Source organism: Podarcis erhardii, assembly GCF_964252035.2.
Source record: "Podarcis erhardii genome assembly, chromosome: 4".
NCBI classification, from domain to species: domain Eukaryota; kingdom Metazoa; phylum Chordata; class Lepidosauria; order Squamata; family Lacertidae; genus Podarcis; species Podarcis erhardii.
Window position 1 is genome coordinate 61,597,836 of NC_138508.1, and position 13,647 is coordinate 61,611,482.

Here is a 13,647-nt window from a genome sequence, read left to right on the forward strand (position 1 = left end):
TGAACATAGGCTTCAAGGAGGAAGAGTTGGGAGGGCATGTGAGGTCACCATCTAATACCTTTATGAAGATTAATATTTTTAAAAATGAGATTCCAGATAAGGTATATGGACCCTTCTGATATTACTGTAGAACACTGGTTTAATTATATTGAATGTCTGGAGCAGTATTTTGTAGTGCTCAGCCAAAGCCTGTTTTCCAATTTCACAGTATTCTTCACAGGAGAAGTGCCTTTTTCTGTTTTATAGCCTTCTTCATAGGGAATTTTAGAATTCCTTTATACTGTTGGTGGGTGTGACTTGAGCTTGCCTTGTTATTGCAAGGCATTCCTGGCTGGTGCTTGCTTTCCTTTCCAGTAAACATTTCTCCAGCACTCTACAGCTGCCCAGCTCCCTGAGCAGTCTGGTCTCAAAAGGCCTCATAGGAGAAGTTAAGTTCATGACATTTTCCCTCATGACATGGGTTTTTTAATTGAAGTTTGGGAAGGAACTGAAGTCTGGTGGCTTCAGAGCACCTGAGGTCAGTGTGCTCAATGGTTTTGTTTTCAGTAAAGTCCTTTTTTAATATTTCTGAAAAGATTACTTTAAAGGTAAAAATACATTTATTTGAAAACAGCAATAAACAGACATGCGGTAAATGATATCCCTGCTTTCTGGATTGCAGGAAAGTCCAGCCCAAGGACATTATGGGATTTTCAGGAAATGCAGGGTCCTATGAAGTCTATGGAATGCAGACCATTAGAGAAATGCTTTGTAGACTCACAAACACCCGTGGCCACCTGGAATGTAAGTGAAGCACAACAAAAACATCACATCTCACCCATGAGAATTTCACTGAATATTTCTCTCCCCCTTCATAATTTTGGAATGGCATTTATTTTCGCATTCATTGTTGTGGGATGGTTGTAAAAATGCAGGAGAAATTTTTGGCACAGCGCTAGCATTTCCTACTCCATGGTACTCCACATGAAAACAAAGTCCCTGCACCGCTATATATGTGGAGAATGGCAGTGCACTTGCTTTGTGGTTTGACACACCCAGAGAAGCCATGCTCTGAATCCCTTGCTGAAATTGTGACTTTGCTGCAGGAACATTTTACACCAAAACCCCTGGAGATTGCAGACACTTTGATTTTACAAGCATAATGAACAAATAAGGGGTGGAACTTGCACTCTAAAGGCTGAGGGAGAACCACAGTTTTGCGGACAATCTACAGATGGCTTTGCGAACTGTGGTGGCCTCAGAGATTAAAATATTCAGAAGCACCTCCTGTCCACTGTTACTTTAGCAAAAGCCAAGAAAAACGGTCAGCTTCATGGAAACACCATCCACAAATGACAGAATTTCAAAGCAAAGACAAAAGGAAAATGGAGTGATTGTGGCAAGGCAGGTCATAAAGCAATGGCTGCTATCTCTAAAATTTGACTTGCCGCTTATGTGGTGGTGGAAAGTCTACCACACATAACAGAATAAAAAGGTAGAAAAATAAAAGCTGGAAGCATAAAGCTGGAAGCTGCATAAAATACATGCAGAGAATAGTGAAGAACACTTGACTAAAGGTTGTTTGTGTTTTGAGTGTCTTGCATAAGAGATGGCAATAAAGAGCCTATATGGGTAAGACTCACATAGAGGGCAAAATGCACAAGACGGAATGTGGCAGAGCCTTATTTACATCTGTTACTCATTATGAAGGGTTTGCAAGGAACATTCAACACTGTACAAAGCAGGTATTATGCTTGAAAACATGCACAGGATAAAAGATAATTCCACTGGGTGTATGTACAGTGGCAGTACAGGATAACGATCAGACCCATAACCTTGATCTGTATGTTATACTTATAAAGTGACCAGCACAGTTTAGAAGAGGCTAGTTAAAGAATATTCATTTGGTGTGGTGATCAAGGTTCTCCAGGTGCACCAGAAGAACAGCTGATAAAGAAGCAATTCGTACAGGTGCAAATACTAGGGAACTTTTGGTAGCAAACTGGCATGGGAGGAAGGGTTAAGCGCCTTTCCACACAATATATGTTCCCAATCTAGACAGGGCCACATACACTACAAAAATGGCAACTGCATGTGGGAGAAGTGACTCTTTAAGATACATATATCATACCTCTATTGACAAAAAACCATTGGGCACAACATAGTGAAAGTTAACCCGAGTGAAGGATACCCTGTTCACAATACAGAAGTTGGATGGGAACACTGCCTTGAAATCCCATACAAGCTTATTTTTATCATTCTAATGAAAACAAAGTCTAATTAATTAATTACAAAGTACAAAGCCAGCTTATTTAAGTGCCATCCCTTTCAATAGATAACTTTGCATTTGACTACTGATTCTAATAATCAGCTGTAAGTGGCTGTGCTATTCTATTTACCACTTTGCCATGCCATACATCAAGGAAGTGGTCCATCAATTACACCAATGCCAACCACATAAAATGCAGCCCCACACCAGCTTCCTCTGTGCTCCTAACACTTGTCATAATGGCATGCTGCTACTGAACTATACTGGGAATTCTGTTGAAGCGTTTGCGACATTTACATTAATATCAAATGAATCAATTAAGATGAATGGGATGATGATGAATACTAAATACTTAATGATGTGTTTAATTAATGCTGAATTACAGTTGAAATCTCAAGGGAGAGACTATGATATCCACATAGATATCAAATAAATTAATGATTATTGCAGTGACAAGCAGCACAAAAGTATGTGTGGTGATAAAGCACCTAAAAGTTTACGAGCTATAAATTGCAAATCATTAGCATTTGCCTCGTGCTGATTTGTGAAAAGGTGATAATTCATGCCGAATTAATAGCCAAGCCTATGGAATTTGCACAAGTCTGTATTTTCCTAAGTATTCAGGTGTGTGGTTCTGTTGAAGGCAAAAGTGTGTGATGATTAGAAACAGCTCAAAATATATCTCCCACCATATTGGCTAGTTGATATGCAGTATGTGGCCATGAGGGAGAGGGCCTACTGCCGAGAGGAAGCCAGGCTGCATGAGAAAGTGAGTTGGGGGTGGAGTTAACAGCCAGCAGCAGTACTGTTTAGATTGCAGCTTCTGGGAGCTCGTGAGCTAGAGTTCAGGATTTGTAAACTCAGATGTTTGCAAGGGCACGTAGCAAGGGAGACATGGATGGCGTGGGAGCTCCTGCAGTGACCTGGAAGGCCTATGCCATGTTGTCTGAGAACATGCAAAAACGACACCTACAGAAAGTGCAAGCAAGTCGCCCATGATATTCTTGTGGTACCCCTGACCATTAGATCCAGTCGTGGATGACTCTGAGGTTGTAGCGCTCATCTCACTTTACTGGCCGAAGGAGCTGGCATACAGCTTCTGGGTCATGTGACCAGCATGACTATGCCACTTCTGGCAAACCAGAGCAGTGCACAGAAGTAGTGCACAGAAACACCGTTTACCTTCCCGCTGGAGCGGTACCTATTTATCTACTTGCACTTTGATGTGCTTTCAAACTGCTAGGTTGGCAGGAGCAGGGACCAAGCAACGGGAGCTCACCCCGTCGCGGGGATTTAAACTGCCAACCTTCTGACCGTTAGGTGAATTTCTAGCTGGTTGACTGGTTGAACCCAAAGAATGCTCACTAATAGTTCTTCGTCTTCCTGGAAAAAAAGTGACAAGTGGCGTGCCATAGGGCTCTGTCCTGGGTCTGTTGGTGTTCAAGGAACAGAAAGGAAATTCCAGCTTAACATCAGGAATAACTTTCTGATGGTAAGAGTTGTTTTACAGTGGAACAGAGTCCCTTAGAAGGTGGTGGGCAAGCAAAGCCGTAATGAGGGGGTTTTTGATTCAGCAAAATGTTATAAAGAGGAAACTTCAAGAGGAGAAGAAAGAAAAGATTTTAGAGAAAATTAGAGAAGGCGAGAGGAGACTAAGGATTAAACCTAAGTCACAAGATATTCTACGAGAAATTAAATTACACCAGGCACAATATTTGAAAATGATCAATCAGGATATAGAATGGAAAATCAAGCAAATGAGACAAAAAACCTTTGAATCGGCCAATAAGTGTGGAAAGCTGCTAGCTTGGCAGCTGAAGAAAAGACAGAAATTAAACACTGTTACCAATCTTGAAGTAAATGGAAGGAATATACAAAACCCACGAGAGATCCAAGATTGTTTCCAGAGATACTTTAAACAATTGTATGCACAAGGGTCACAGAATGAAATTAAAATTGAGAAATTTTTGGAGACAAATGGATTACAAAAAATATCACAAGAGAATAAATTAACATTGAATGATAAAATTTCTGAACAGGAGGTCGAAGGTGCCATTAAGAATTTGCAACTAGGCAAGTCTCCAGGCCCGGATGGGCTAACCTCCAAATATTACAAAGACATGAAAGACTATTTAATTCAACCTTTAATGGAGGTTTGCAATGAAATTATGGAAGGGAAAAGAGCGCTGGAGTCGTGGAAAGAAGCTTACATCACGCTTATACCGAAAAATGAGCTAGAAAAGACACAACTTAAGAACTACCGCCCCATATCCCTACTCAACGTGGATTATAAAATTTTTGCTGATATTTTGGCTAAAAGATTGAAATTTTTTTTAGTAACAATGATACACAAAGACCAAGCTGGCTTTCTCCCAGGCAGGCATTTGTCAAATAATACAAGAAATTTAATTGACATCTTGGAAAAATTACAAGTTAATATTAATACAAAAGCTGTTTTGATATTTATTGATGCGGAGAAAGCCTTTGACAATATTTCTTGGAGTTTTATGAGGAAAAATTTGCATGGGATGGGGGTTGGAGATAGGTTTGGAAACGGTATAGGTGCGATTTATTCAGAACAAAAGGCAAAATTAATAGTGAACAATGTAGTTACAGAAGAAGTTAAGATTGAGAAAGGTACACGACAAGGCTGCCCAATTTCCCCTTTGCTTTTTATCTCAGTCCTGGAGGTTTTGCTGAACATGATTAGAAGGGACCAACAGATTCAGGGTATACAGGTCGGAGTTAAACACTATAAACTTAAAGCCTTCGCAGATGACCTAGTACTGACATTACAGGAGCCAATCCCTAGCTCTAAAAGAGCTTTGGAGATAATACAAGAATTTGGTCAGGTGGCAGGTTTCAAATTGAACAAATCTAAAACTATGGTTTTAGAGAAAAATTTAACAACAGCAGAGAAGGAAAGGTTTCAGGAAGAAACAGGTTTAACATTGGTGAAAAAAGTGAAATACCTAGGGGTGAACTTGACCTCGAAGAATGTAAATCTATTTAAAGACAACTATGAGAAGTGTTGGTCAGAAGTGAAAAAAGATCTTGAAATTTGGACAAATTTGAAGCTTTCCTTACTGGGTAGAATTGCTGTTATTAAAATGAATGTATTGCCAAGAATGTTGTTTTCGTTTCAGACGTTACAAATCATTGACAAAGTGGACTGCTTCGAGAAGTGGCAAAAAGAAATTTCTAGATTTGTCTGGCAGGGCAAAAAGCCCAGAATAAAATATAAAATTCTCACTGATGCAAAGGAAAGAGGGGGGGGTTGCCCTGCCGGACTTTAAGTTATATTATGAAGCAGCAGTTTTCTGCTGGTTGAAGGATTGGCTACTTCTTGAAGACACGGACATTTTAGATTTGGAAGGATATGATAATGTTTTTGGGTGGCATGCATATCTGTGGTACGGTAAGGCTAAAGTGTATAAAGCATTTAAAAACCATATTGTCAGGAAAGCATTGTTTAATGTCTGGATGAAATATAAAGATTTATTGGAAAATAAAACTCCAAGGTGGCTTTCACCTATGGAAGCAAAGGCCCTGAAAAAGCTTATCATGGAATCTAATTGGCCAAAATATTGGGAAATTTTGGAGCAGGAGGGAGACAAAGTGAAATTGCAGAGTTATGAGAAACTTAAGGACAAGGTGCGAGATTGGTTACATTACTTTCAAGTAAGAGAGGCCTATCATTTGGACAGGAAAATCGGTTTCCAGGTGGAAAAATCAAAGTTGGAAACAGAATTGTTAGAACCCAATGCTAAGATATTGTCGAGAATGTATAATCTGCTGTTGAAATGGAATACTGAGGATGAAACGGTAAAATCGGCTATGATAAAATGGGCACAAGATGTTGGTCATAATATTATGTTTGTTGACTGGGAACAGTTGTGGACCACCGGCATGAAATTCACGGCATGTAATGCCTTAAGATAGAATATTATGAAAATGATATACAGGTGGTACATGACCCCTGTCAAACTTGCAAAAATTTACCACTTGCCCGATAATAAATGTTGGAAATGTAAAGAAACTGAAGGGACATTCTTTCACCTTTGGTGGGCGTGCCCAAGGATTAAGGCTTTCTGGGAGATGATATATAATGAACTGAAAAAGGTATTTAAGTATACCTTCTTGAAGAAACCAGAGGCCTTTCTTCTGGGTATGGTTGGCCAATTGGTGCCAAAGAAGGATAGAACCTTTTTTATGTACGCTACATAAAAAAAATAGATTAGAAACACACACAAAAAAAAGAAGGTGGTGGGCTATCCTTCCTTGGAGATTTGTAAGCAGAGGTTGGATGGTCATCTGTCATGGAAGCTTTAGTTAAGATTCCTGCATTGCAGGAGGTTGAACTAGATGAAGCTCATGGCCCCTTCCAACTCTACACAAACCCCACAAGCATATAACAGCAGAAATCTTGGCTCATTATTCATTCATTCATTAACGCAACATATTTGTTTTCAGGCCCTTCCTATACTCCTGTTGGTGTTCCATGTTGGTGTTCCTGTGGTGAACACTAATAAAAATCGCACTATCAAAAGCAGGTAAAACACAGCAAAAATGCTAAAAGAAAAAAGAATTGAAAAAATGGGACTATAGCCCAACTGCTGTCAGGCAAGAGCCCTTTCACACTCTGCCTATAATGATCCAGCAGCCTGCACAGAACCCACTGGGCCACATGGTGGGTTCAATGAAAAACAGGCTGTTGGATCATAACCTGCATAGCATGGAAAGGCTCCTGCCTGAGTGATGTGATGGAGCACACAGGGACCCTTGTGGCTTGCCCAGTGGAACAGCAGCCAGGAAGAGAAGAGAAGGCTTCTGCCTGTGTCCTAAGGAAAACTATCCTGCATCCTGCTTTCTGCACACATATGCATACAGCATGACGGAGAGGATTTTAGCCTGATCTGTATCTTATGTGCAGCTCCTTGAAAACTCAGCCATAAAAATTAGCTAGTGCTTCCTGCTGAACAAAATAAATGTGGTTTGCACTTTTGCATTCAGCATATTAAGGTGTGTGTGCGCGCGCACACACACACACACACACACACATGCATGGCAGAGAGCCTTAAAGACCCATTTGTTCTCTTGAGCTGTTGTTTTATTCAATAACGCCTGATGGTTTTTAGCTGCATTTCTGTACAGTACTGAATTTTAATATATGTGGCCTGATTGATTATTTTATCACATCCATTGGCTTCTATTAACCTATTGTTGCTTTTAAACTTTTCTTTTATTCTGTAAGCCACCTTGAGAGGTGGCCTAAGTATTTCAAAGGAGCAATCCAGTGGAAAAAACCAACTAGGGGAGCAGTTTTCAGACAGAGTAAGGCAAAAACAGAGAGAGAATTAAGAATTATCTGGATCATTTTTGGTTGCCAGATGCCTCTCTCTGGAGATCCTTTGTGAGACAGTGGGTCTGCTGTCTGGTAGCAGAAAGTATGTTATTTGCCACCACATTCTACTTATAGATTTGTAAATAAACCAAATAATGTATTACAAAGAACCATCACATTTTGAGTGCTTTTTCCTCCAGATGAGATCAAATGTATGCACTGTTGCCCCTGGAACTTGTGTGGATGTGAAGAACTGCATTTGAGTTCTCCATACCTCTTTAACACATGCTGAGATGTAATGTTTCTGTTTGAATTATTGGTATTCAGTTGTAATTTAATTGCATTCCAAATGGCAGATTGCTAACTATTACTTCTGGGTCATTCATACAGCAATGCTACATCTAATATCACACCATGCTTGAATTATTGGGGGGTGGGGAGGAAAATGCAGCCATAAACCACAACCCCAGACACCCTCCAGGTTTAGACAAGTCATGTTATCCACCTTAGAGTTAAGGCACCTGTCACAAAAGATATGGGGTTACAGGAGCCCTTTCGTTTGAGCCCTGGCATCACATAAGAACAAGGGGTTGTGTTGTACTATTGGATGGGCAAGAAGGATTTATTCAGGTACAGAGAACTGTTTCAAGATGGAACAATGATTCAATTTTCAGTAGTCAAAGAAGCAAAACGTAGTCCAAAATATAGTATTAAAATTTATAAGGGAGAATGTAATGCTGAGAGAACTAACAGAATTTGGAAAATGTCATAAAGAAAGGCAAATACCAATTATCTAAGACATATCATCTGTTGTTAAATTCTGACTGAAAACAGGAACAAGCAAAAGATTATACATAAGGTAGGCTCAGGACACAGTAATCATAAACATGGAGGCATGGGAGAAATTGTGGTGAAAAGATCATCAATTTTATTTGAACGCAAATGTAATAGAAAATTGTTTTAAAGGTATAGCATGATGCTGTCGGACTCCTGCAATTATTGGAGCAATAAATAATAATATTCAAAAAATGCTGGAGGTGCACAAAGGAGAATGGAACCTTTTACCATGTTGGGCATGTAGTTATGCCCTTTTATCCTCAGCACTCCTGTGATGTAGATTAAGTGAAGAGTTAGTCACTGGCTTAATGTCACCTAGTGAGTTACATAACTGAGAGGGGTTTTGAGCTGGAGTCTTCCCTTGTCCACGTCTGAACCCTCCAGCCATTGCACTATTGTGGCTCCCTGTATCAGTTACAGTACAGTTACAGCTAGAAAGAAGGCCCACAATCTAGCATTTCACCTTTATTGTCCAAAAGTTTCAGATGATTCAATGGAGTCTCCATTTTCAGAGACAGTATGCTGTGGAAAATCAGCTGCTGAGGGAGAATGCTAGGAGAGGCTGGTGCCTTCAAGCCCTGCCTGTAGCATCTGAAAGACATCTGGATAGCTATTGTGGTAGGAGGATGCTAGATCCCGCAAGGCTCTACGTTTTGATTGAATGTACATTTGCATCTCTTTCCTTTCCTCCACAGTACTGTATGAGGCAGCTACTATGGGAAAGAGAACTCCATATTAACAGCAGACTTTTCACACACACCCCTCCCAAATGTATTGGAGTGGGATCTCAGTCTTTTATTCACCATGCAGGGCCTTTGCCATTCAGTTTTTAAACTATATGAAACTGTAATTTCCACATAGCAATTTATTGATAATGTTTTCCACTTCTCTTAGTGCATGTGCAGGGCTTTAGGGCAAAACTGTCTTAGACTTTCATTTAATGTTGATTTGAAATCATTCAGGTGGCTATTCATGATGATATTTCACGGATGCTGGAAGACATGTGATACAAGGGCTTGATTGAAATGTCAGGAATAGTTGAGCGAAGAGGTCCACCACATCCATTAAAGCGCTACTTACAAGAATAATGAATTGTTATGTAGATAGAAAAGACAGCACTCAGGTGACAGGATGTGTATAACACACAATGTTAATGAGCTGAAATAGCACAATTTAAAGGATTTTCATGACTTCATGTACAATCATTACAATTAACATTGATCCATCAATATGCATCGACTCTGCATTGTACAACTTGTCTTGTCAAATGCAGTTCCCCTTCCCTCAGTGGTGTGTGGCATGTGATCAGTTGTGTAAGTGATTCTGCAAGTGCCAGCCAAGAGGTGGGTCAAGCAGTCCAGAAATTAGGCAAATATCAAGTCCAAATGGTCAGAGTAAAGTACTACAATGACAGATTAAAGGCATAGGGAAGGAAGCAGGCCAGAGAACAGAGAACACAGCTTCTAGTCTAGAAGAGGGACATAAAATACACTAGAGCAAAGAAGGGCAAGACAAAGTGTGTATGTGTTGCTCAACTGGGTTTTCATACAGCAGGTTTGATCATATGCAATTTCTAATTTAGGGGCTGGTGGTGAAACATGCGATTCTAATATGAGTTTATGCAAATATAAAACCCAAGAGAAAACTGCTTTAGATACAAAAGATTATTGCTAATTTCACATGCTGTGTATCTAAAAGTTTATCTGCAATAGAAGCATATATTTGTTTTATATCAGTGTAACTAATGTAGCTTCTCCCAAACAATTCTGAGTACTGTTGGTTGGTGAGGGCTCTTAAAAATATCATTAAACTAGTTTATGTTTGTATTGAAGCTATGTCCTGAATATAAGTATACGCCATACTATGGTAGAATAGATAGCCTCACTGTATATAGATATATTATATTCCTTTTTGCTGTTAGTAAACTGGTTGTAAATTGAGCTGAAACCTAAACAGGACTTTTACAAGTCAGACCTATTATTTGCATTTTATACTTTTGATTAATCTTCATGTTTCAGTTTCCCCTACAATTTTTTATTTTCATTTATTTTTCCAAAGGCTTGGTAGTTTCTCATATATGATATTGCATGATTGCTGTTGAACAGACTCGCATTGTAGATGGGGGGCTGATACTGTGAGAATAGTGGTTTAAGGCTACATAGTTCATTTATAAGCGACATTTTAAGGAGCTACCCATTGGCAGGTTTTTTTAATACATCCATTAGCCTCCTGTAAACTTGGGACACACTACCTGGCCACACATCAGAGTTCCAGTGAGCTATAGTGAATCAAAGGAGCACCCCTGTTTACATCTCACCTGAGTCATGAACTCTCCATGGCTCAGCTTTTTACATACAGAGTAGACATTCACATGGGAAAATAAGACCTGAGGAAAACCTTCTGGGCAACTTATAGGGGAATGTGTATTTTTTATGTTGGTTCTTCAATCTTTTTGTTAGGCAGCAACACAAAACCCAGTTGATATGTCCTTTCAGACAACAGCAAGTACTATAAGTCAAAACAAAAAGCAGCCAGCTGACAAAAAAAAAACCCACTTCCTCCTTGCTTTCTGAAGCAAGTTTGTTCAGCTCACTCAATAGCCTGAGGCTTACTTTAGGCTTTCCCCATACAACCCTTTTTCAGTCTTTAGCCCTCAACCAACTTCCCAGAATCAGTCTGCTGATTTTCCCATCAGGGGATTTTAACTGACAAATCAATGAGGGATATATACACTTTTCATTCCATTACTACACTATTTCTGAGATCCCTCCTCCCTCACTCACCAGCTCCCTCACAGTTACGGCTTCCCGTATCTTTCCTCCTGCCCCTTTCTTATGTTGGGTTTTGGTTGTGGTTGACAAAGTTTATTTTGACAAATTTTATTTTAACTCTTGTGATCGTTTGCAGTGAATTTATCCCCATGCTTGCCAATATTCTTTTAGGCATAAATAATGTCATGGGGGGGGGGAGAGAGCTTGTATAGTCATGTTTTTCAACCCTATGAATCAACAGCCTTTTTTAGAATAAAGCTAATTGATTGGGAAAGATGGTACCTTATTCTGCATCTTCCATTTTTAGATGGAAACTGTCAGTTCATTAAAAACTTTACAATATTCTTGAATGATTTTGCAGTGCTTATCAAAGTGGCTCTGAATGACGACTGTGATTAGTGTTGCCTAGTTCAGGTCACTTTTAGCTGGAGAGCATACAAAAAGCTCTGCTGGAGCAAACTAAGGGACCATCCACACTTCTGTTAGTCCCATGATTTCTGAGTGATTTTTGTTTTGTCCCGCTACTTTCCCTACTGAATGGGAACAAACGTCATACAGGTTTTCTGCAGATTGTTCTGATTCAGTAATAAACTGGGTTTTCCAGAAGAAAGCAGTGAGACAAAAGAAGAACCTCTCAGACCCAGGCCTAGAAATCATGACACAAACAGAAGAAAAAAAGGAAGTGTGGATGATTAATCTAGGTCCATCTAGTCAAGCATCCTGTTCTCAAACGGCCTAACAAAATGCCTATGGTTGTCATGGGTGCAACCACACACTTGCTACACGCTCCCCAGAAACTGATATTCAGAAGCAGACTAGGCATTTGATTATTTTCTGATTGTTTAATTTGTATACCGCCTTATATATTTAAAAACATTTCTAAGCAGTGTACAGAAAACTGAAGCAACAACAGGCGAACAAAATATTACAAAAATACAGTTACGTATAAAAACTGTTACAGTAAAGCTACAAATATATAAAAATCAGTACCAATTCATTTCCCTTCTGACACCATCTCCCTCTCAGCCTCTGAGTTCCTATCCAGAGTCCAAACAAACTCCCAGCTCATCCCCAAAAGTCTTGCGATGAGAAGAGTTGTGCTTCAAGACCCCCAAGCCACCCCAAGAGAATAAAGACACAAGGACACAGAATTTAGGTTAATGTTATTGGGCAAAATTTAGGCTACAACTTTATTGGTTACAGAATGTGAGCGGTATTGGCTTAGGCATTGGCATCAGCAGACTATATCTGATTCCTGCCCGCCTTGCAGGAAGTCTGGAAGGGTAAACTACCAGTAGGGGGAGCCCCACCAATGCAGATTAACTCGAGCCCCCCTGGGTTCCTGCTGGGTCTTGGCATGGCCCTAGCCCCTCCCTGGGCTTTGGGCGAGAGCCACACCCCTGGATCCCTTTAACAGAATACCCTTACGCATGGAGGGGCAGGTGATGGCCGCACCTCCCCTCCCCCCCATATCGCTATTCCAATGCCTAACCGCCAAACCTTACAAAGTTGTGACAATTGCTACGAGGTAGGTGAAACCAAGTGGCTGGTGCCAATTTGCCAAGTAGAAAAAGTCCTACCAGGCCCCTCAACGGCGACCAACCGAAGTCCATAGAAAGAGCAGACATCACTCTTGTTTCTCATGCCAGACTTGCTTTTTATGGGCAGAACCAAAGTGGATGCTATTTCCTCAGGCTCCCCACAGCTGTGCCCCATTCAGCTGCCCTCTCCACACTCCTGCCTCCATATGTGAGGTTGTCTGGTTGGTTGGACCAGTTAGGCCTACCCCAACTCAGTGACATATGCACCGAACCCCACACCCCACTATGTGTGCCCTTGGTGGCCATGTATGAAGCTTCCCTGTACACACACTGCCAACCATGATTCCCTATCCAGTGGAGGAGCCCTGTGTTCATCATCAGAGATGAGGCTAGTCTGTAGGACACATGCTTTCCAATGCAGGAAAGGGATCAGGTGAACCCTCCATTAGTTTTATTCAGTGTCAGCCAGTTCAGCCGGGTGGGGGGGGTGAGATCTTTTTACCACCCCCAAAAAAGGAGGGGGGAGGGAATTGCCACTGCATGTACAAAGGCTTTTAGTAGGTACAAATGAATATGGATATATAACTAGAAACATGATATTCCTTCACTTCACTGGTTTTAATATTAAAGTACATTATCATACCAAGACACCTCTAGGCACTTCACAAAATTAGTTTATGAAATCTTAATAGTACAGCTTGCTCTGCTAAGTTTCACACTAAAAGCAAGAGTGGAGAGGAAAAAGAACCTAAAACAGGTTGTCATTATTTATACAAAGGGTCGAAAGATGTGTAGCAGGCTTTATTCTTCCAGAGGATTTGAGGTATGAGTAACGATATGTGAAGACCACCAAAGCCATGATTTTGTATGCTTGTACTGAGCATTGTGTTTCCTTCCCCATCCTCC